This window comes from Pteropus vampyrus, unplaced genomic scaffold (assembly GCF_000151845.1).
Source record: "Pteropus vampyrus isolate Shadow unplaced genomic scaffold, Pvam_2.0 Scaffold67, whole genome shotgun sequence".
Taxonomy (NCBI): Eukaryota; Metazoa; Chordata; class Mammalia; order Chiroptera; family Pteropodidae; genus Pteropus; species Pteropus vampyrus.
In genome coordinates, this window is record NW_011888848.1 from 4,215,869 (window position 1) to 4,241,177 (window position 25,309).

At 34.9% G+C, this 25,309-nt stretch overlaps 1 long non-coding RNA gene and 2 pseudogenes across 1 annotated transcript in view; 1 reads left to right on the forward strand and 2 right to left on the reverse strand.

Annotated features, from left to right (window-relative positions):
• LOC111740702 overlaps positions 1-25,309 on the forward strand; it is a 120,044-nt gene that overhangs the window by 19,566 nt on the left and 75,169 nt on the right. The window contains exon 2 of the long non-coding RNA XR_002780719.1: positions 18,077-18,174. This is a non-coding gene — a long non-coding RNA (uncharacterized LOC111740702). The remainder of the gene's footprint in view (positions 1-18,076; positions 18,175-25,309) is intronic.
• LOC111740734 lies at positions 10,198-10,316 on the reverse strand (annotated as a pseudogene).
• LOC111740765 lies at positions 13,453-13,571 on the reverse strand (annotated as a pseudogene).

Below are 25,309 nucleotides of genomic sequence, written 5' to 3' on the forward strand. Positions count from 1 at the left end.
AGAAAGATAAAAAGTACGAGATAGCACTTCTGCTGCAGTATTCAGTTCTGTATGGAAGAAATAGAAGTTCTAAACTTTAAATTAAGGAAATATAAATTTAAGGATAGAATGACAAGCTTAGAACTCGTTTCTTGGGTGTTTCCATAACTTTCTGAAGCAGAAAGAGGTAAGAAAACAAATGAAAAAGGAAAGAAAATATTAACCTTAGCCTCCTCTCACTAAAATCCTCAAATCTAAAAAAGATTTAAGAAAGCATTTTATTTGACAATGCCTTGGAGGAAAACAAGAGCCAACCTGGGGGTGGGGGGCAGAGGAGAAACCCACAACTGTATACTTTCAAACTCTTTCCTTCATTTTTGTTGAATTATGTGTCTTCTACCTCTAATTTATATTTGCTGTGAAGAAAAAAGGGCCTATTTTTAAGCTGAGGACTTATTCCACTTCCTCAGAAGGCAAGAAAAATACAAAATGAGGAAAATTATGACCTAATGCAAATTTTCCTTCAAGGTAACTATGTTCATTTCATGAAGGGAAGCAGCTGACACAGCATGGCCCCAGCTGCAACAGAGAAGCATATTCCTCTCCCAGACAAGTGGCTCTAAATGCTTCTCCCACTCAAAGGAGGAAACAAGTTGGGCTTCACATCTATGCACCTCAAAATAAAGAGGTGAAACTTTTCATGCATTAATATTTTCAGCGGGTTTTCCAAATAGTTAAGCAGTTGCCTTTAATGAACATTTTAAAATATTCTCCCTGTGTTTTCATTCCAAAGAAAGAATGTGCTTTACTCTCTGATATTAACATTTTTCCCGAGTATAAACGCTTCTCCCCAAGAGATCCAAGAATTACTTTGTAAAATAAGATTTCTTGAACCTGAAGTCTTATTTGGTATAAATATAAATTTTTAAAAAATAACAATCAATCAATATCAAATTTCTTGATAACTTGTTATGATCTGAATTTAGGTAAAATACTATTATCTACTTTCTATTGCAAAGCAAAAATTGAAAATTAAGTATTTACAGAAAGATACAGTATCACACCACTATAAGGAATAATTTTGTAGCATAAAGCCAATAATATGTTATGTTTCTATTTTTTTCTTTTATATATTATGTTTCTTATTGAAGACTTTTAGAAAAGATAATTTTGAGAAAACTGAGCCAGGTTTTTAGTGGCTGTTAGTATGATTTTAAAATAGATGCTTTTGATATAATTTTTTACTTTCAAAGGAAGTAGCATTTTTCCCCATTGAATGTTACCATGTTACTACCTTCTAGTTGTGAAATCTCATTATTGTTACAAAATTTTAAAAAAATTTCGATGTTATAATATCTTCCAGTATCAAGATAGTCACCCATATCTATATTTTGATTTGTTCCTTACCTTTTATCCCACAATGCTTCTAAGTCTTACACTTTCCTTCTTCATAACAATGTTACTTTTCTCTCTGTAATTCTCAACCCATTTTACTGGTTGAGTAACCTAAAAATCTAGACCACTGAATTTTGTAGGTGAAATTTTGCTTAATGATTGACTAAGAGATATTTGTGTTAACAATTTTGAGAATACCTTGGGTAGTTCATTGGACCCATTCCCAGAAAATACTCTTCTTGAGACTCTTTATTTAACAAGTTCACCTCTTAACATTCTAAACTATTTCCCTTTGAGCAGAAACAGAATATCGTAAGCATGAAGCTGAATTTGCTGTTTGACAGAGTTTGTTATTTAAAACCAGGCTTCTTGGCCAAATCTAAGTGGCTGAGATTTGGGGCAATCTTCTAGTAGTTTTACAAGCGATTGTCCTTAAAATCCGAGTTTCTTCAGGTGAATCCATATATACATCAGTGAAAGTAACATCCCTACTCCTCATTCTATTTTTACCAATATCTAAGTGTAGGTTTAGCCATAAGAAAATTGGCTACCCCCACAATTTCATGATGCTAGAGGATACCTGTCATCTATTTCAAAACAAAGGGCATTGGCTGGCATCAGTGAAACAAATGAAGATCATCTTTGAAAACTGATTTTATAAGTGTTTTTGTTTCCACTATGCCTCCTGGAACCTCTTTCCAATACGTTTTGCAATAGTGCGGTTACTCTCATATTGTTCTCTGAAAAAAAGATAAGCACCTTACTTTTTAGAGAGAAGAGAAAATGTTCTCCCCACATTAGATTAAGGTCAATTTATGAAGCCCAAGTACTTTTTGTTTCAGCATAGATTGTTCCATCTGTCTCATGGACAACTTTTTTGGCCAAGGAAAATATCTACAAAAGCAAATATTTTATTGATATAGCTGGATTTCTCTACAGAAGAATACATTATTAAATTTTCTGTGTCATAAAAATTTGAAATTATGATCACAGTTTGTGATAAAAGAGACATCCATTTCCATAGTTTCAAAAGTGTTCAAATAAAGTCCCCAAATAGCTTACATGAGAGATTACACTACACAATTGGATAAGCTTCTTTTCTTTCATAAAGGTGCACAGAGTAAGTTTTCTTTGTGCTGAAGATTTTTTTTTCTCCAAATCTACTTATTACTTACTACTTAGAACAATATGTATAATTCCCTTCTTGGAATCTGTTAACAGTCCTTCTTAATCAAGATAAACATTAGAAGTCAATAATATAAAGCTAAAAGAGTCAATATCTATGCGATATAAGTGGATCTTTTTATTTTATTTGTTTCCCACATTCTTCTGAAAGAGGCTATTTTGATCCATAAAATGTCAGGCCTGTCTGGACTTCTGAAATAGTTATTCTTGCTAGAATACTGTGAATAGAAGTCCTGAACATGGGAAAATATTGACATTTGAAGATTTTTTATTGTTTCCACTTTTAAAAATGTAACAACTTTTCTATCATGCTAATTTTTAAATTAAATACAGAAGATATGACCCCTTTAGGCACCTTAATAATTACATTAAGCAGTCTTTAGCTTATTAAATTTTAATTAATTCTGCTTGTTTGTGTACTGTTTAGGTATGCTACCCTATTATTTGATAGGTACATATTCAGAATTGATTATTCTTGAAATAATACTTCCTGAAACATGGCCTTTCAACCTTCAACCTTTCAATTCTTTTAGAAGAATCCCAGTGAAAGAGCTGTGAGTCAGAAATGGTCCCAGCAGAAAACAGAGTGCAACTAAGGATAATTTGAGAAGGATTTAATAAAGAAAAATTGTAGATGTTTGAAGAAGGTTTATAGAAACCACAAAGGAGAACATTATTATCATCCTTAAGTTTGAAGGGGAAAGACTAGGGAATGGTTTCCAGAACGCAGAAGGGAGCACGTGTAGAGTAGGCCACCTTAAGAGAAGCTATGCCCATAGGATAAAGGACAAAGGAAGTCTAAGGTGACCCCATAGGGAAAGAGTCAGGGAATAAATATCCCTCTTTGCCCTTTATATGAGCCAATACCAGGCATTTCCATAGGCTAAAATGCACTGCTTAATATGGTAGCCTAGTCACAGATGGCTTCTGAGCATTTGAAATGTGGTTGTAAGCGTGAAACACACACCAAATTTTGAAAACTCAGTATTAAACATGTAAAATATCACATTAATAATTTTATGTTCATTAAAAATAGAAGGATGATATTTTGGACATATACACTCAAGGCACATATTAAATATTAACATATTATTAAATATATATTTATCAATGTAAGTAATACTTTGTAAATAATATTTAAGCTATATTAATACTATTTTCACCTGTTTCTTTTTAATTTTTAAAGTGTGCTACTGGAAAATTTAAATGTTTAAAAAATTATGAAAATTAAAAAAAATTTATATAATATCCTAGTCTATATCATATTATTTCTCTTGGAGAGCACTGGGATAAACCCACCAGAAATTAGAGGATATTCAGGAGTCTGTTGACACAATTAATTATAGGCCAACTTCCTATAGTAGAAAGTAGGGTGGAGAAGGAAGGGAAGTGGACCTGGAAAGGCCAACAGAGATATCTGGCTTAGCCTATTAATAAAGAAAATTAACATAAAAAAGTTTATTCTAGGTATGAGGACATTTCTCTTGGTGATTTACATTGTTGGCCTGTGAAATTATTTGTTACCATGTTTGTTAGGACATTCCACATCAATGAAAACTAACATTTTTAAAAAGTAGCATTGGGGGTGGACCAAATAATCAGCTGAGTCCTTTAGAATTGTGTTTTCCTTTCTATGCATGTTCCATCTTGCTAAACTCTAATTATAAATTGAAATTTATGTCATGGAAGTATATTTAGGTCTGTAAGGGATCGCTACAGCAGTCCTGACAGGTAGAAGACATAATTAAAATGGTTTTTCAGAATGGTGTTTTGATTAAAAGTTTTTGATAAAAATGATTTGATAAAACATATTTGATAAAAAATCTTGTTAAGAAAACTTTAAATTTAGGTATTTATTAATTAAACAAATATTTGAGCACCTTTTATATTCACCCATGAAGCTTACAGTCTAACATTAACAGAGGGATATTTAGACAGTAAACAAGCAAATAAGTAATATTAATTTAATAGATTTTCCTATATTACAAAGGAAGAAAAGCAAGCCAACGTATTAACATTGACAATGAGTATAACAATGACTGAAGTGTGATATTTTCAGATTATTTTTTAGATTAGAATGGCGCATTAGTTTTCTATTGCTGTGTAACAAATTACCATAAACTTAACAGAGTAAACAACACCAATTAATTATTTTATGGCTCTGGTGGTCAGAAATCTGGCACAGTGGGGCTGGGTTCTCTGCTCAGGGTCTTGAAGGCTGAAATCAAGGTATTGACTGGGATTCATTCTCGTCTGAAGGTCCTGCAGGATAATATGCTTCTGTCAATGAAAGAATGTTTAAATCTAAGGAAAAATTTTGTGAGAGTTTATTTGAGACAAAAAACTGAGGACATGCACAGAAGCAAGATCTAATGACTGAAAAAGTGCTTCAGAAAATGGTAGTTTTGCCTTTCATTTTATACATTTAGAGCCAAAGGAGAAAACGTAAAGAATATTACATGAAATCCACTGGTGGTAGGTTAAGGAGGTAGGAGAAAGCAAAGTGGGGGAAATCTCTAAAATTGGCTAAAAAACAAAACGGAGAGACACTCCTCTTACCTTGGTGGGTACACTGAACATTAACAGTAAATAAAGATGGTATGCGGGCATCAAGATAACAATGAGTTTCTTGGTCTCATGCTCTGGTGCCTGCGGTTGTGCCTTTGAGGGGTCTGGAAAAGAAAATTACTTTGACATTTCAAAGGTATGTTGTACTAGATGCATAAGAACAATGCACAGGGCTTAAGGTAAAGAATGACCTTTGCTAAGAAAGCTATAGGCCTGAGACGTGACTACTCACTGTGACCTGCCAAGTTAGGAATTTATGATCAGTCCATCCAATGTAGTTGCTTTAAGTCACTGAGCTTGTCAGTTCTACTATGTAGCTCTTTTTTGGTTCATCCTTCCAAACGCAATGCTATTATTAGCAGAATTTAGTTCCTTGCAGTCGTAGGACTGAGATCCTTGTTTCTTTGACAGCTGTCAGTGAGGCCACTCTTACCTTCCACAGTTTGCCCACATTCTTTGACTTCCTCCGTCTTCAAGTCAGCAATGGCATATGAAGTCCTTCTCATGCTTTGAATCTCTGACTTCTGATAGTAGCCAGAGAAAATTATTTTTAAAAGGCTTATATGATTAGGTCAGATCTACTTTGTTAATATCCCTATTTTAAGGTCAGCAGATTTGAGACTTTGATTCCATCTCCAAAATCCCTTTATAGCAAGAGCTAGATTAGTGTTTAATTAAATAACTGGAAGAAGGCATATGCATACACCAGGGCTAGGAATCTTGAGGGGCTATCTTAGAATTCTGTTTCCCACAGAATGGTCAGCAAAGAAAAAGCCTCTCTGAGGAGTTTCCACTTGACCTAAGGCCTGAAAGAGGAGAAAGAATCAGCGATAAGATTTAGGGGGAAGCATTATAGTCAGAGAAAATAGCAAAAGCCAAGACTCTAAGGCAAGGCAGAGATTTAGTTGTTCAAAAAACAGAGAGAAACCATCAGGACTAGCTTGTGGTATGGGAAAGTATACAGAGTTGAGGTCAGAAAAGTAAGCAGACTTGAGACCCAGAAAAGAAATTCGGAATTTAGCCTAATTGCAAAATTGCAATGAGAATCTTCTATTGAAGGGTTTAAGTGAATGAGGTACATTTTCAAATGACTAAAGATATCTTCTTTTCTGTAGCACCCTCACCAAAATGTACACTTGACCACATCTTGGTATGTGGATTCTTCCCAGGTATCCCCATACTTTTTCTTATGTTCTTGGCTTAATGAGTGCAAGACATATTGAAATCCATTTCATTGAATTTGTTTTTATAGTTTCGAGTGCTGTGATACACTGCTGATTATAATTTTATAAAGTAGATAAAAATAAACAAATATTGTAGAAAGAACATTGAAAATTGAAGTCCTTTATTTCCTGATTATACAGTCTTTGATTAAAATAAAGCTTAGTCTAAGTAATACTAGGAAGATTGTTGCTTAAAATTTTTTATTTTATATAAGCTTGAGGGAAGGAATAATATTTTCTCTTTCATGAGAAATGCATATGCTATATCTAGACTTTAAAATTCATTGATGTAAGAGGCTACATTATTTGACGTTTGGATAATCATTTGGGTAATTTTCTCTTTCTTTTCTGCATCCAGTGTGCTGAATCATCGGCATAGTATACAAACAGCCCTGATTTTTGAGATGATGTACATCTCAAATTGGGAATTCCTAAAAAAATTACAAAGGAAATACCATTTCAAAAATTCTGAAAGCCTCTGGAAGCATATAGACCATCAAATTCTACAAGTCTATCAATATATAGATAGCTATATCCATATGTCTATTGTGCAAATGCTGATTTTTACTATTAGAGTTTACCAGAGAAACATACAGTGAACGACATCTTTAGGGCCTTATACTTTCTATGATTTCCAAAATTTCTACTCTCTTCCTGTTTTGTCTATGCTCCAAACTCTTGTTTACAACCATCATGTATCTTCTTGTTCCATCTTTCTTTTTCTTTACTGTCACATGATCTTAATCACTATATGCCTTCGTACTATCTTTCAAGTGATCCCACATATCTAGATAACTCCTATATTATTTCTACATTCTATCATTAAATGAAGCTTCAGGCAAAACTAGAAAAAAATCAATGCCAAATGTCCCTAGGAACTGCCCTGCTCAGGAATGGAGCCCAGGTTCTCTGCATTCTTTGCACAGAGTCAGACACTAATTTGACCAGAGCGGGTACCTGGTCAACTAAGGTCCACCCATAAAAATGCCAATAACCTATAAAACTGATGAGTACAAAAGGTTCTGCCCCAGAAGGTGAGATAATTCACTAAGCCAGTTAGCCTATCTCCTTTCAGAGTTTTTTCTGAAAGTTTCAGGAAAAATTTCTTAGTAAGTGTGCAAGAGCAGAATGAGCAGGCCAGTTAGGAAAAATAGAGATAGGAGAAAGACTGTAAGTAATAAAGAGAAAATAATTGGTTGCCAAATATTTTGTTTATCTATTGCTGAATTACAAATTACTCTCTAACTTAGGGCTTTCAATAATAATTTTATTTTCTCATGATTCTGTGTGTCAGGAATTAAGGAAGAATTTGGTTGGCTAGTTCTTCTGCTCCACTTGTCATTAGCTGTCTTATTCACTCATTTGCACTCACCTGGTGATTGAGCTGGACTGGAAGTTCCAAGCAAGCTTTACTCCAGTATATGGCTCTTGGGTGCTCTTCCACGTGGATTCTCTTCCTTCACATGGTTAGCTCGGGCTGCCTCATGGCATGGGGGTTCTCTGGGTAGTTGTACTTCTGACTTAGTGGCTGACTTCTAAGAGAGAATATTCTAAGAGGGGCAGAAGCAGAATATACAGATCTCTGAGGACCTAGCCTTGAAGGTTATACAGTCACTTCTGCCACGTTCTATTTGTCAAAGTATGCAGTAGAGCTAGTCTAGATTCAAGGGGAGGGGAAATAGACCTCACCCCTTGATGAGAGGTGTGGCACGAATTCGATGATATCTTTAAGTCACCATATCAGGTTTACCTCAGAGCCATATGGCTTTCCAGTTTTGAGTCTTTGTACTATGCAAATGTAAGGTCCCAACACCCAGATTTGGGTGGTGGTGGTGAGACTGGGATGTTGTTCAGTGCTACTTAAGTCATAATTTGCTGATAATCACTATGCTTATTAGTCATGTTTTGCTTAAATCATGTCAAATCCACAATATCTATCTAGTCTAGGGGTATAAATAAGGATTTTAACTTTATTTAAAGCTAAGTCAGCAATTATTTTCTACAGAATCCCCTTAAATGTGCTAAAAAACTCTCATTAAGTTACTAGAACAATACAAATATAAAATTAAAAAATACAGAACACATCTTTATAATTGGCTTTTTTATTTTTTCTTTTTAATATTATTTTTGAAATTAAATCCATTGGGGTGACATTGGTTTAAAAAACCTATATAAAATCATATAGGTTTCAAATGTACAATTCAATGATACCTCATCTGTATAATACTGCATTGTGTATTTGCCACCCAAAGTCAAATCTCCTTCTGTCACCGTATATTTGACCCTCTTTACCCTTATCTACCTCCCCTGCTTTCCCTTTTCCTTCTGGTAACCACTACACTGTTGTCTGTGTCTATGAGTTTTTATTTGTTCATTGTGTTCATTTGTTGCTTTCAGTTTAATGTCCCACATATGAGTGAAATCATATGGTTTTCAACACTTTCCGTCTGACTTATTTTGCTTATCTCAAGATCCATCCATGTTGCAAATGGCAGTATTTCATCTCTTCTTATGGCTGAGAAATATTCCATAGTATATATGTACCACAGCTTCTTTATCCAATCATCTATCAAAAGATAGCTTTGGTGGTTTTCATGTCTTCGCCACCATGGATAATGCTGCAATGAACATCAGGGTGCATATATCTTTACAGATAAATGTTTTCAAATTTTGGGGGGAGATATCCAGAAGAAAGATTGCTGTGCCATAATAGCTGTACCAATTAACATACCCACTAGCAGTGTATGAGGGTTTCTTTTCCCCCACAGTCTCTCCAATACTAGTTATTACTTGCCTTGTTGATAATAGCTTCTTACAGGTGTGAGGTGGTAGCTCAATGTGGTTTTAGTTTGCATTTCCCTAATAGCTAGTGATGCTGAACACCTCTTTATGTTTGTTGGCTATTTATATGTCTCCTTGGATTGTTTGTTTTTTTTGTGGTTGAGTTGCATGAGTTCTTAAGTACTTTGGATATTAGCCTCTTATTGGAGGCATTGTTTGCAAATATCTCCTCCCGTTCAGTTGTTTGCCTCTTTGTTTTGTTGATGGTTTCTTTTGCTGTGCGGAAGCTTTTTAGTTTGATATAGTCCCATTTATTTATTTTTGCTTTGACTCCCCTTGCCTTTGAGGTTTAATTCATAAAATTCTCTCTAAGACCAAGGTCCATGAGTTTAGTACCTATATTTTCTTCCATGCAATTTATTATTTTGGGTCTTATATTTAGGCCTTTGATTAGTTTTGAGTTGGTGTGTGGTAGGATAACAGTCTAGTTTCATTCTTTTGTTTGTGGCTTCCAATTTTCCCAGTGCCATTTATTAAAGAGGCTCTCTTTTCTCCACTGTATGTTTTTGGCTCCTATGTCAAAAATTACTTCCCATATATATGTGGGCTTATTTCTGGGCTCTTAATTCTGTTGCATTGGACTGTGTCTGTTTTTCTGCCAATACCATTCTGTTTTCATTATTGTTACTTTGTAGTATAATCTGGAGTCAAGAAGTGTTCTTTTTTCTCAGGATTGCTTTGGCTATTTAAGGTCTATTGTGATTCCAAACAAATCTGGTGATTTTTTTTTGTTCTATTTCTTTAAAAAATGCCACTGGGATTTCAATGGGGATTGCAGTAAATCTGTATATTGCTTTTGGTAATAATAAAGGCCATATATGACAAACCCTCAGCTACTATCATACTTAATGGTGAAAAACTGAAAGCCTTTTCTCTAAGATTAGGAACAAGACAAGGATGCCTGCTCTCACCACTCTTATTTATTTTTAAGCGAGGCAACCCTCAGTTGACCTCACAGATTGCAAGGACCTTTCCAGTTTATAATCCCTTATTTTTTATTTTTTTATGCCTACAGCACCCGGTCTTCCTAGGTGGTCTGCCATCCAAGTACTAACCAAGCCCGACCCTGCTTAGCTTTCAAGATCAGATGGGATCGGGCTTGTTCAGGGTAGCATGGCCGTAGACTCACCACTCTCATTAAATATAGTATTGGAAGTCCTAGCTAGAGCAATCAGGCAAGAGAAAGAAATAAAAAACATCCAAATTAGAATGAAGCAATCAAATTGTCATTTTTTGTAGATGACATGATTCTTTATATAGAAAACTGTAAGGATTCCACCAAAAAACTATTAGAAACAATAAACAAATACAGTAAAGTTGCAGGATACAAAATCAATGCACAAAAATCTATTGTGATTTTATATACTAATAATGAAATTTCAGAAAAAGAAATTAAAAAAACAATTCCTTTGCAATTGCAACAAAAAGAATCAAAAACCTAGGAATAAACTTAACAAAAAAGGTGAAAGACCTATATGCTGGAGACTACAACACATTATTAAAATAAATTGAAGAAAACACAAAGAAATGGAAAGATATTTTATGTTCATGGATTGGAAGATAGTTAAAATGACCATATAATTGGTTTCTTTAAAAATTTGTGCAAAAGAGAGAGAAAAAAAGACATCTGGCCTGATATATGAGGCATAATAAAAGTGATTATGTGTTGAAGAGGGAGTATGACAAGGATTAGAATTTGATTGTACCCCATTAATCAAGTAAGCACAGGTGTAATACATATTAGTAAATTCTTTTCTGATCTATCTGAAATGACAAGGGCTTTTTAGAATAAATGCTGTTTTTACATTTCATGGGACAGAAGTATATTCAGAATGCATATAGCATATAGCATATTCTTCAAGGAATTTGCAGAGTAAGATGGGTGGGAGGGGGACAGAAGGCACATGCAGTGGCCAACCTGGAATAACCCAGAGTAAAAAAGACGTCCCTGTTAATTTGTAGGAAATAAAACCCAAGGCACTTGAAGACAAGAAAAAAGTCACATTAGGGCTAGAAGACTTCTATCTCGGCCTGCATGTATGTATGTATGTATGTATGTATGTATGTATTTTTACAAATAATTCTAAGGCAGTTAAGAAACTTACCCAAAATTTCATAATTACTTGGGTACAGCCATTTGACTTTATGTAACTACCACACCATACATGCAAGTGATATTTTGGACCTTTTAAACATCACCTTTGGTTCTGTCACCATTTATGAGATCTACTTCTCTTGTGTTTTCTTTTAAGACAGGCTTTGATATTAATTTTAAAACGATTTCTCCTGTTTTAAATCAGGTTTTCTCAAATTTTAACGTTAAGTAGTTCTGTGGTTCTCATAAGCTCCCAGATGATATTGATGATGCTTGTCCGTGGGCCACACTTTGAATAGCAAGTAATTATGCTATTCGGGTATCAAAACTTGTCCCTAAAATACCAGTGGAAATCACCAGGAAATTAATATTAGGTATAAATGCCAAATGAATTCTACTTTCCCAGGATAGCCAAAGATTTATTCATTTGTTCAAGAAATACTTATCAAGAGCTTGCAATATGTTAGGTATTGTTTTAGAAAGAGAAAAAATAAAATGTTTACTATAATTCTATTATTATAATGAAACAAAGCACCAAATTTGTGCTTACTTTTAAGTCACTTTTGATGTGCCCAAACAAGTTGCTTTTTAATGCACTTTGGATATAGATTATATGTACTGAAAGACCTTTACTAGGAATAGGCTTTTTGTTCTATCACTATGTTGGTCAAGTTCCTAGAAATAACTTTTGGAGACTACTTTCAGTGAAATGTTGCTCCAAAATAAAATGTTTCACCAATTAAACAAGTGGAAAGACGTGTTTTCCTTTTAGTCCACAGAGGAAATACAGCTTTTATCGTATGGTACTTGAATTTGTTAAATGTACACAGAATGCTTTGTGTGACCCTTATGCTAGGATCACTGATTTGCTTCCACAGCTGCCCCCTGTGGTCTTTTGTGACATAACCCAGGTCAGGTTGATCTGCCAAATAAATGATATTACTGAATGTCAACCAGAAAAACGAGCTGAAATTATTTGGTACTGCCTTCCCTCATTGCAAGGGCAGCGACCTTAGCATTTTTTAATCCAATGAGAAGCTCACTTGATTATTAACCTGTGAGTTACATCAAGTGACCAATTATACCCCTGACAGCAAAAGCGTGAGCTTTGTCGAGCCTTGGAACTCTCTCAACACATCCTTAGGAGGTGCTGCTTTGTAACTATCAGTTGGTGGCTGCGAGAGAAAAAAAAAAAAAAAGATAGCAGTAATGCTATTGCGACAGTGATTGCCCCAGCCTCTTCTTTCAGTTAATGAAATGTCGAAAGTTCAAGACTTAAGTTGGTGGAACTAACAAGAACCTACAGAACCTCTTGCTGGAGTGAAGGCTTTAGGATTTAAAGCTTATTCACAAATATGCTCTGAGGATCATATTTTGTATGCATTTACTATTCACTGTAATTTATTTATTCATGAATATCTTTTTATCACATTAAGTGTAAAATACTTGTGAGCAAAAATAATGCCAGCTGTTCGTCCACTGTGCCCTTCTACAGACTTGTTTGTTATAAGTGTTCAGAACTGCTTGGTGAACAATAACAGGACACAATCTGCGTACTTATCTTCTTTATTAGCATTAAATGATCTCTGTTTATTCCAAAGAGGTTTTCTTGGTCCTCTTCTTGCCTTCCTGATAATGGCTGGATTAGAACATTAGACCCTCAAAAAAGTTTAGGTTAATTCCCATTACTCCACAATTGACTTTTCTGGAAAGACAGAAGCGCAGATTACATAAACTATCTGAATATCTTCTGGGTAATCTAAACCTTGGTTGGTTTTGGGAATTCGAAAGGAAGTATTAGAGAAGTGAACTCTATTAGCAATGGTTTCAGGAGGACCTAAATTTACTCTTCAGTTTCTCCTCAATTGCTTATATTCCATGGGATTCAAGGAGTAACGTATCTGGATATAACTTTGCAAAGTTTTTCTTGAAAAATCTCCCACATCCTTATGATTATATTACTAAATATAATATCTTATATGGTGATAGAACTAGGACACTGAAGATATCTTCAAGGAATATTATCCATGAATATTCTGGCCATATGATTCTAAATATAGAACCAAGCCCTACAGTATTAAAAAATATGCCTTATTCTGACCACCCCTAGACCCAACTGCCTGTTGGGAAAAAGTGGAAGTTTTTTTTTGTTTTTTTTTTTTTTAATGCCTACAGCACCTGGTCTTCATAGGTGGTCTCCCATCCAAGTACTAACCAAGCTCGACCTTGCTTAGCTTCTGAGATCAGACGGGATTTGGCGTGTTCAGGGTGGCATGGCAGTAGAAAAAATGGCAGATTAAAAAGAACCAATAACAATCTCTAATGCTTCCCTAGCATCACTGCACACCAGGCACTGTGCTAAGAACTTTGTGTGCATCAACTCATTTAATTTTCATGATAACTCTATAAAATAGATATAATTTTTGTACCAATTTACAAATGGAGAAACTGAGGTACAAAGAGATGTTAAGAAATTTGCCCAAGGATACTCACTAGAAAACACAAAAAGGATCCAAACTCAGATTTACCTAACTCTGTTCTAACCCTTGGTATACTATGTGGCCCTTCTTCAAATGGCAGATAGAAACAGAAGTGTTGTCAATTCTAAAATCACACTGTAAAGGTGAAAACCTAAAATAAATGAGCTCATCAAATTGGCATATGCAATTTTTCTAGTCTTGTAAATATTGTTTTCGTGCCTTGAAAAGATATTTTTTTTAGCAGAATAGGCTGAGGAAAAACAAGGATTTAACATGATTTCATATGGACAGTCTGCAGCAGAAGTGAAGAGAGAATTTATATTCATTGGCACCCCAAAAGATATATTCACTATAGTAGATTTTGCTTCGGGCAAGCCCTATCCTATTGAGAGAGCAATTAACATAAGTCTACTCTCATAACAATAGCAATGAGGATTTTAAAAAGATAAACACTACTTCCTGATTTTAGTTCAACAGATTAACTTCTTATTGTGCTTCATGACTGCAGGCTTGAATCATAAAGTAGACGCAATATTTAATTCTATATACTTCACTTGAATTTATATAGTAGAATTTCCCTTCTTGTATAGTCTTATGATTTGCAAAATCTTTTATGTACTTCATGTATTTGTGCATTATGCAAATATTTCATTATTATTGAGCATTTTCTTTCCTTCTTCCCTTCTTCTTTTAGTATAAATATCTGAAATGACTATCTTGCTATAGACAGCTCACCTATCCTTTCTTTTCCTTTCTCCTTCCATTATCCCCTCCCTCCCTCTCCCCCTTCTTCCTTTCTCCTCCTCCTCTCTCTCATAGTGTCTTTCTTTTCTTAGCATAAATTGTGAGAAGTAATCAAAGTAATAATATTTTTGCAACTCTTGAAACTTCTGGCCAAATTATTTACCAAAAACGTATATCAATTTGTGCTGAAATCAGAAACGTATGAACCATATTTTTCATCCTTTAACAATTAACAGAATTGTTAATTATAATTTTAAATGTTAGAATGATTCCTCATTAACACAAATTCTACCTTTCGAGGAGGTTTTCTTTTAGAGCTTTTCATCTTGTATGTTGTTAGAGAACTTAATCTTTTGATAATTAAAAAATTCTTAAAATATTTCTCATTTTATAGACTACCAAAATCAGTCTATTCTCTATCATCCATGTCTGCTCAAGAGCTATGAGTCACATGGCTCTGTTAAAGTATCTCTCCTTGTTTGTGCACTTGAGACTTTAAACTGCTACCTCAGTCTAGGAAAAGAAATTCCTCAGGGCTAGCTTCTTTTTTTTTTCACCACAAGCTGAATTTGCACTTAGAGGTTCCCATTTTCTTTCTCTCGATGTTACCCAATAGATACCACAAAGTAACTGGCAGTAGAAAACTCTTGTGCCTCTAATTATAAGAAGAGCACTAACCCTTAAAGAATACAGTTTGTTTTATGTGTGGAATAATCATCTACTAGTACTGATTTGGTTTCACACATTCCCCCTTTGATGAAGTTCTAGGAGAGGAGGATGATGGGCAAGAGTGGCTGAAAATTCATTTTTTTGTAAACACTATCACCACTTATCTATTCAAAAGTTATCTGTGAAAGTTTTTTTTTTTTTTAATTTGAGAAACTTTTCCATTTTGAAAAACTTTGAACCTATAGTCAAATTATGGGAATAATACAATGAACACATAGATTCTTCATCTACATTCACTAATTGTCAATATTTTGCCACATTTACTCAGTCTCTTTTTTTTTATTACATTTTTTCCTTGTGCCAGTTGAGAATAAGTTGAATCTTATTATTTTTCTTACTCTTAAATACTTAAGCACATATCTCCTAATAATAAGACATTCTCCAGCGCAACCATGATGTAATTGTCACTCTCCAAAAAATTTATCATTGACTCAATACTATTGTCTAATATGCAGTTCATATCCAAATTTCCCCAATTGTCCCAACACCTGTAAAACTTTTTTTTTTTTTTTTTAAGTCTAGGAATCTATCAACGATCATGTATTTTTTTACCCTTCTTTATTCTAGAACAGCTTCTTGGGCTTTTTTTCTCTTTTCCTCTTTCATGACATTGACATATTTGAATATCTTAGGGCTGGCTCTCTCCACCTTACATTTTGAAATATGAAAGATGTTTTTTTGACTGTCATATCAATCTACTTTTGATGTAATTTCTCTCCGTGTGTCTTTCTTTTATGTCTCTCCTCACTCTCACCCCATGTCTCTGTACTGTCCTTTATTTATCTAGAGAGCCACTTTCTTCTCTTTCATCAGTTTTTGGGATACTTTTTTGTTTTACATTAATTTTTTTCCTTTTATTTTTCTTAACCAACTTTTCCCCTTCCCTCTATGCACTCGTCTGTTTCCTTGAGATAATGCTATTTTTAAAAGTTATAATTGGCTTGGTATTATTTGTCTTCTTTCTGACTCTTTGGCATCTCCCTTTAAGACTGTGGGTACTCTGCAAAGACAACTTTTTTTTTTACAAATATTTTCTAAATTGTAATTTAAATTATCCTTTTAGAGTTATACTTGCTTTTTCATCTTCCCAGCTCACTTTCCTTTATGTAGGTCTGAACTTATTTTCCAAGTTGCACTAAACTAGAAGTTTACTTATATTAAAATTATATTTATTTAGATAAAGTATATTATGAAATCCTTGACTCTTTGGTAGAAAAATGCATTTTATCATATTTCTGGTTCAACATTCATAAGATTCTGTCTATTTTGCTCAACACAAACCTTGGATTTAAAGTTTAAAAGACGGAAAATAAGCTTAACATAGCTAAACAAACATACTTATTGAAAAATAGCTATTATAAAATAGCATTCTGATTATATAAAGATAATACTATTAAATACAGATAATACTATTAAAGAGAATGTAAGACCTGGAGGAACCTTAGAGTTAATGAATTTATTCCCCTCGGTTTTCAGATGAAGAGACTGACAGTCCAAATTATTTAAGGTCACAATAGGTTGGTGGCAGAGACAACCACCATATCCTGATTCTCAGTTCAAAATTATTTCTTTTGCTCTCATTATGTTTCAATTCAATATTTTCTTGAAATAATATTTTGATATATAATTATTGCAAAGCACTTGGAAATGTGAGACAACAAAATATTAAGAAGGCCCAAGACAACGTCATCAGCTATATCTTATGATTGTTTTAAAAATATAATCTTGCTTTGATACCTATAGCTTCAGACCCAACATTTATTGAATTATTGCTTTGTACTGTGACTCTTCTTGGTATTTTGCATTCATTCATTTAATCTCTACATTATCCCTAAAATTTGGTATAGTATTATCATCTCTGTTTTACAAATGCAAAAAATGAGGCACAGAGAGCTTGAATAACTTGTCTAAGGTTATTTATTGATTGTGTCACAGTGGGCTGCAAATTCATTCTGTATGTTTCCAGGGTTATGCACATAACTGTTATATATTGCCTCTCTTGGTCTTAAGAGCTTCAAACACAAATGCCACTTATTCTCTCTCACAGAAGTAGAAACCGAAGTATAGATATGTTTGAATGATTTATTTATCATTACCTAGTCAATGAGATGCCAAAAGCTATCCAAAACTGTCTTTGCCTCAAATTGGAATTTTCCTAGTATCACAAATGTGCTATATTCTCTATTCTAAGAGAATTGCTGATGAAACTTCCAACAGGAATTTTAGTTAGTTACATTAATTTGTCACGTTGTTTCTTCTTGCCACTGTGAATGGCAAGATGGCTGTCTATAGTTTATGTTCTGTCATCTCTGATTATGAAATTGTTTTTTTCTATGCAGAGCTAAGTCATTTATATCTGCTAGAGACCAGATATTAATAACTAATTAACACTCTCCTTTTAAAAATAGAAAATACTAAACTAAACTTGGCATTCAATACTAATTTAACCATTTTCGTTAAAGTGTTAATAATGTTAATATGGCTATTACTAAAAAATAATTTTTAAAACAGTCATTAAAGACTAGGAATAACTTAAATATGGTCAGTAACTAAGTGGATAATAGAAAATTGAATTTTTGGCCAAGATTATGATATATAAACCAAATCGTCAATTAGAGTTGACCTAACAACGGGATAAATTTTGAACTGATGACCTAAGTCCTGAAAATTTCAAACACCTCTGGAAAGACAAACTGTAGTATCTTGTACTTAATGAATAATATATGACACCATGGTAAACTTCCACTAAATTTTAGGCAAATAGGAAATGATACTTAAGAAATTGGAAGAATTGAGCTGAATTTCACGAGGTTGTGCTTCTGTCTGTTTCCTCCCAGGCATGTGTTGGCTAACAGCTGAAGAATACCTTAGATGAGAAGAGATTGAGGGCCTCTTGAGATTCTCTAGAGACTGAAGACTTAAGGCTTACCTTAAGGTAGGTTTGACACCAACACATAATTTTCCCTGAGGGAATGAGAATGGTCACTAACATCTTGGAATGATGACTTATACAAAAACTCCCGGTGTCTTAAATAAAATTCCCCCTGCTGTTTTGGGGGGTAGCCTACACAGCAGGTCATTACAGCAAGGCCAGAATGTAAGTTGGCCGAGACTTTCCAATGGCATAGCTTGCTTGAAAAATGAAGTTCAAGAATGTAACTCAGGTAGAATGCATGGCTGAGCAAGTTTCTGAGGAAAAGACTTGGATAGAGAGAGAAAGAGGGCATAATAGGAAAGGGAAACCCTAAATACAACCTTTTCTGGTATTCTATATATGACATAAAATTTCAAAGTCTTATACCCTATGTCTATTATAAAACAAATTCTACAAGAAATCTTTTTTTTTTTTTACTCTTTTCCTCTCTTTCATTCCCCCTTTCCCGACTTCCACCTCTGACCTATGGATGTTGCCGTTTTGGCATGCACCAGGGGCTTGTTGCCCCAAGGGCTTGGTGCCCCAGGGGTTTGGTGCCCCCAGGGTATGGTTCGTGGCTCCACCTGGGGTATAAACCCAGGACCTTCTGCATGTAAAGCAGAAGTGCTAACCACTACACTATGGAGCAACCTCTATAAGGGATCTTATGTATGAGTCTAAACACGTAAGATGATGCCACATTTTTGTTGAGAGGATTAATAAATTGATAAGAAGATAATAAATTGATAAGTTGAAGAGCATCAAAATGGAAGTTTGATATCTGTAGCAGAGGCTGGGGATATACCCTAATACAAGTATTAAGCAGTTCACTAAATTCGAATAAGCCGTGGTTTCAAATTTTCAGGAACTGTTTCTCAAAGGAAAGGTGATAAAGGAGACAGAGGTAAAAACCCCTGTTAGGAAAAGGTAGACAAAGGTAATGGTTTCTTATGGTGACATGTGTTATATTACGGGTCTTATCAGTGGAGGCCCTGAAACACCGTGGAAAACTATTACTGGATTAAAAGCTCTATATTTTAGTTTTAGAAAGGAAAACAACGTTGAGATAGAGCAAGCAAATGGAAACTTTAAATGTGAAGCAGTTTTATTTAAAGTTAACATTAATTTTTTTCTATTTATAAATGAAATGGCATAAACTTAGGTTGATATATGTCAGTTTGCGATTTGGAGAGCATGTGCACTCTGCTATATATCTTGATGATTCTTGACTAATGAATAGCACTTTTATACATGTGTATCATTATAGGAACTATCTTCCTGGGCTTCTATGGAAGCTGCTTTTCCTCTGGTTCCCACCTTAGGAGTTCACAGTGGCTTAGGACTGAAAGACCTAGGGGCATAGTACTCAACATTTGGATGGTTCAGATTTTCAATTGCATGATTTTAAGTAGAATTTCTCAGATTCACCTGGGAACCTAAACTATGACTTTAGTGGGAAAAAAAAAAAAAAAGTTTAACTCCAATAAGCTAATTTACAAATGCATTTGAAACACATTCTATTTTTAATTTAAGTGTTTGTAAAACTCTCCTCTGTGTGTTTATGACAAACATGTCATATGTTGTTCGCTATCATATATAGCTTTTAGGGACTGTAGACGCTGTGTTTGTTTGGGCCTGTGGAAGGGTGTTTATTTAAAAGCAAAACTTGCTCTCTTTACCCCTGGCTAACACCAAAGGAATTATATATTTCGCTCCTGGCATTTGACTTAATATCTCTCTTTGGATCGAATGAGACAATTTCCAAATTTATGGATTTGCTAAAAGCAAATTTTCCAACTACTTATAATTTAATGAGGAGATTTATTATTTTAATTAAAAAAAAAAAGTCCCAGGGAAAGTTCCAAAAGCTCTCTTAGCCATTCCAATCTCTCTAGACACTCCTTCACCTGTCACTACTACCTGACTCTACTAGGGCCAGCACTGATTTCTCCACTGTGCTCCCAGAAATGGTAATCAATGCTCTGCTGGTATCCTGATGGTGAAGTGACACAGGATTCATTCTGTGACATTGATGACTTCAATGAATTTCCTGGTATAGCTCAATTTTTTTAGATTTTGCAAGTTTATGTCTTCACCTCTCCTTTCTTGTATTTACTAGTTACTTAGAACTAGGTACTTGATCATTTTTCCAATAGCCAGCAGATGAAGAGAAGGAGGTGGAGTCAGTCCCTGGCTAGATTTCAGGCAACATCAGAAAGTTCATATACAGCATCAACCATTGATACCTTATTTGGTGTCTTGAGTGGGAACAACGATTAAGAAACAGTTTACATATATTACCCTGTAGAACAGAGGCCCAAGACAGACAATAAATCCTGGTTGCAAAGTTTCTGAAGCAGGGAACTAGTACCATTTCCCTGATTACATGAGCTCACCACTTAGGGCAAATGAAGGAAAGACGCTCCATTTTGGGTATTAAGAAAAGAAATTCTTGGATGTACAAAATGTATATAGATGGCTATTGTCATGAGAACCATCTTCCTGGGCTTCTCTTTCTCTGATTTCTCACCTTCAAAGTTCTCAATAACTTGATTCAAACATACCTGGGACTTAAACTCAACTCTTTCTCATCTTACATGCTCTTTTGCAATATATTCTTGCTTCTCATCCATCAAGAGGTAGAATGTGTTTCTCTTCTCCTTGAATTTTGGCTGGCCTGTTTCAATTTTGTCCAACACTTAGTAGGTTTTTAGGTACATTATGGGCTGATTAGAATTTCTTTGATTTACAGAACCTAACCACAGATATCGTGAAGACATACATGCCAAGCTTCAAATAGTTTTATCCGCAGAGTCAGTCATAGGAATTGGACCTGGTTTGGTGGATCCAGGGCAAGTGACAATTTGTACTGTTGCTAATGCTTCTAATTCAAAGATGTTAGGAACAGACTTTTTATTGTGCTTAGGGCTTATGAGGCAAAACTAGGAGAAGTGAAAGGAATAGAAAGATCAGGGTAGACGCTGGAGTGGGTGGAGAATATGACAAATGTGCAAGCAGGGCAATTTACAAAGCAATACAGCAAACATGATGAGGTCTTGGAACACTCAAGTCAAAAGAGAAGTTACAACAAACTCCAATAAGACAAGAAAGAGAAATAAGAGGAACTATATTAAAAAGGACAAACCATAGAGATGTGTCCCCAGGAAACGAATGATTAAACAAAATCCTTCTGACTGGGGCCATGTGTTCTTAAAATAAATTCATCGAATAGAAGGGACTTGTGGAGACTTTAACAATGTTGACAGATTCTCAGAAATGGAGTGTTTTCACTTTGTGTTTTTTTTTTCTATTATACATGAAAAAATACACTGCTGATTTACATTTAGTAGTTATTTCTACATTCTTCATGAAGTTTTGTAACACAGACTTGGAACCAGGCTCAAGAACCTGGCTACTAGCCAAATTGTCGTATTCCTCACATTTGTTAAATATTATTGTACTGAGTATTATATAAAGTGATGAAACTAGGCATAGGCCTTGAAACTCAGAAATTTAAAATTTGATTCAGAATAGTAAAGCATCCTATGACCATTGAAGATATAAAGTAAACACACACACACACACACACACAGACACACATCCACCCACCAATGCAGTCCTGAAACATGAGACTTCATAACAGCTGCAGCCAGAACCAACAAAATGCCTGTGACTGTGAAGCCATGGGCAGCAATCACGGTGCACATCACGAGCTGGGAATGCTGGCTCTGATCTAGGTTGGAGCAGTCAAGGCTGTAGGTGAAGGCATCTGTGTTGTCCAGGCAACCTAAAGGGGCTAGAAAGTAGGATAGGTAGTGGGCTGAAAATTCTGTCAGAAGTTAATGTTGTGGTCTTCAGTCCGAAGGCAGTCTGTAGGCAGAATCATTTCCTTTTCCAGAAAACTCAATCTTTTCTCTTAAGGCCTTGAACTATTTAAACAAGGCTCAGCCACCTTATGGAGGGCAATCTGCTTTACTCAAAATCTGTTGATTTAAATATTAATTACATCTAAAAAAGAACTCATAGCAACATCTAGATGAGTGTTTAACTGAACAGCAGAACACCATAGTCTAGACAAGCTGATGCATAAAATTAGCCATCGTAATTATCTTTTTCATTTTCTTAATGGTGACATTTGAAGAACAAAATTTTTTTTAAAATGAAGTCCAAGTTATCATTTATTTTAATCACTTGTACTTTTAGTGACATATCTAACAAATCATTTCCTAACCCAAGGACATGAAGATCCACCCATGTTTTCTTTTAAGAGTATTATAGTTTAGCTTTTTAGGTCTGTGATCTATTTTGAGTTAATTTTTATGTATGGTGTGAAGCAAGAGTCCAAATTCCCCCCCCCCCCTTTTTTTTTTTTTTTTTTGGCAGGTGGATATCCAGTTTTTCCAGAGTTATTTGCTGAAAAGACTGCTCTTTCTCCATGGACTTTTCTTGGCACCCTTGATAAAAATCAATTGAGTATATACATGAGAGTTTATTTCTGGAATCTCTATTTTATTCCATTGATCCTTTAATCTACCCTTATGCCAGGACCATACTGCCCTGATTACTATAGCTTTACGATATGTTTTGAATTAGGAAGTGTGAATCTTCTAACTTTGTTCTACTTGTACTAGATTATTTTCTCTATTCTAGGTCTCTATGGAAGCTGCTTTTCCTCTGGTTCCCACCTTAGGAGTTCACAGTGGCTTAGGACTGAAAGACCTAGGGGCATAGTACTCAACATTTGGATGGTTCAGATTTTCAATTGCATGATTTTAAGTAGAATTTCTCAGATTCACCTGGGAACCTAAACTATGACTTTAGTGGGAAAAAAAAAAAAAAAGTTTAACTCCAATAAGCTAATTTACAAATGCATTTGAAACACATTCTATTTTTAATTTAAGTGTTTGTAAAACTCTCCTCTGTGTGTTTATGACAAACATGTCATATGTTGTTCGCTATCATATATAGCTTTTAGGGACTGTAGACGCTGTGTTTGTTTGGGCCTGTGGAAGGGTGTTTATTTAAAAGCAAAACTTGCTCTCTTTACCCCTGGCTAACACCAAAGGAATTATATATTTCGCTCCTGGCATTTGACTTAATATCTCTCTTTGGATCGAATGAGACAATTTCCAAATTTATGGATTTGCTAAAAGCAAATTTTCCAACTACTTATAATTTAATGAGGAGATTTATTATTTTAATTAAAAAAAAAGTCCCAGGGAAAGTTCCAAAAGCTCTCTTAGCCATTCCAATCTCTCTAGACACTCCTTCACCTGTCACTACTACCCGACTCTACTGGGGCCAGCACTGATTTCTCCACTGTGCTCCCAGAAATGGTAATCAATGCTCTGCTGGTATCCTGATGGTGAAGTGACACAGGATTCATTCTGTGACATTGATGACTTCAATGAATTTCCTGGTATAGCTCAATTTTTTTAGATTTTGCAAGTTTATGTCTTCACCTCTCCTTTCTTGTATTTACTAGTTACTTAGAACTAGGTACTTGATCATTTTTCCAATAGCCAGCAAATGAAGAGAAGGAGATGGAGTCAGTCCCTGGCTAGATTTCAGGCAACATCAGAAAGTTCATATACAGCATCAACCATTGATACCTTATTTGGTGTCTTGAGTGGGAACGAGGATTAAGAAACAGTTTACATATATTACCCTGTAGAACAGAGGCCCAAGACAGACAATAAATCCTGGTTGCAAAGTTTCTGAAGCAGGGAACTAGTACCATTTCCCTGATTACATGAGCTCACCACTTAGGGCAAATGAAGGAAAGACGCTCCATTTTGGGTATTAAGAAAAGAAATTCTTGGATGTACAAAATGTATATAGATGGCTATTGTCATGAGAACCATCTTCCTGGGCTTCTCTTTCTCTGATTTCTCACCTTCAAAGTTCTCAATAACTTGATTCAAACATACCTGGGACTTAAACTCAACTCTTTCTCATCTTACATGCTCTTTTGCAATATATTCTTGCTTCTCATCCATCAAGAGGTAGAATGTGTTTCTCTTCCCCTTGAATTTTGGCTGGCCTGTTTCAATTTTGTCCAACACTTAGTAGGTTTTTAGGTACATTATGGGCTGATTAGAATTTCTTTGATTTACAGAACCTAACCACAGATATCGTGAAGACATACATGCCAAGCTTCAAATAGTTTTATCCGCAGAGTCAGTCATAGGAATTGGACCTGGTTTGGTGGATCCAGGGCAAGTGACAATTTGTACTGTTGCTAATGCTTCTAATTCAAAGATGTTAGGAACAGACTTTTTATTGTGCTTAGGGCTTATGAGGCAAAACTAGGAGAAGTGAAAGGAATAGAAAGATCAGGGTAGACGCTGGAGTGGGTGGAGAATATGACAAATGTGCAAGCAGGGCAATTTACAAAGCAATACAGCAAACATGATGAGGTCTTGGAACACTCAAGTCAAAAGAGAAGTTACAACAAACTCCAATAAGACAAGAAAGAGAAATAAGAGGAACTATATTAAAAAGGACAAACCATAGAGATGTGTCCCCAGGAAACGAATGATTAAACAAAATCCTTCTGACTGGGGCCATGTGTTCTTAAAATAAATTCATCGAATAGAAGGGACTTGTGGAGACTTTAACAATGTTGACAGATTCTCAGAAATGGAGTGTTTTCACTTTGTGTTTTTTTTTTCTATTATACATGAAAAAATACACTGCTGATTTACATTTAGTAGTTATTTCTACATTCTTCATGAAGTTTTGTAACACAGACTTGGAACCAGGCTCAAGAACCTGGCTACTAGCCAAATTGTCGTATTCCTCACATTTGTTAAATATTATTGTACTGAGTATTATATAAAGTGATGAAACTAGGCATAGGCCTTGAAACTCAGAAATTTAAAATTTGATTCAGAATAGTAAAGCATCCTATGACCATTGAAGATATAAAGTAAACACACACACACACACACACACAGACACACATCCACCCACCAATGCAGTCCTGAAACATGAGACTTCATAACAGCTGCAGCCAGAACCAACAAAATGCCTGTGACTGTGAAGCCATGGGCAGCAATCACGGTGCACATCATGAGCTGGGAATGCTGGCTCTGATCTAGGTTGGAGCAGTCAAGGCTGTAGGTGAAGGCATCTGTGTTGTCCAGGCAACCTA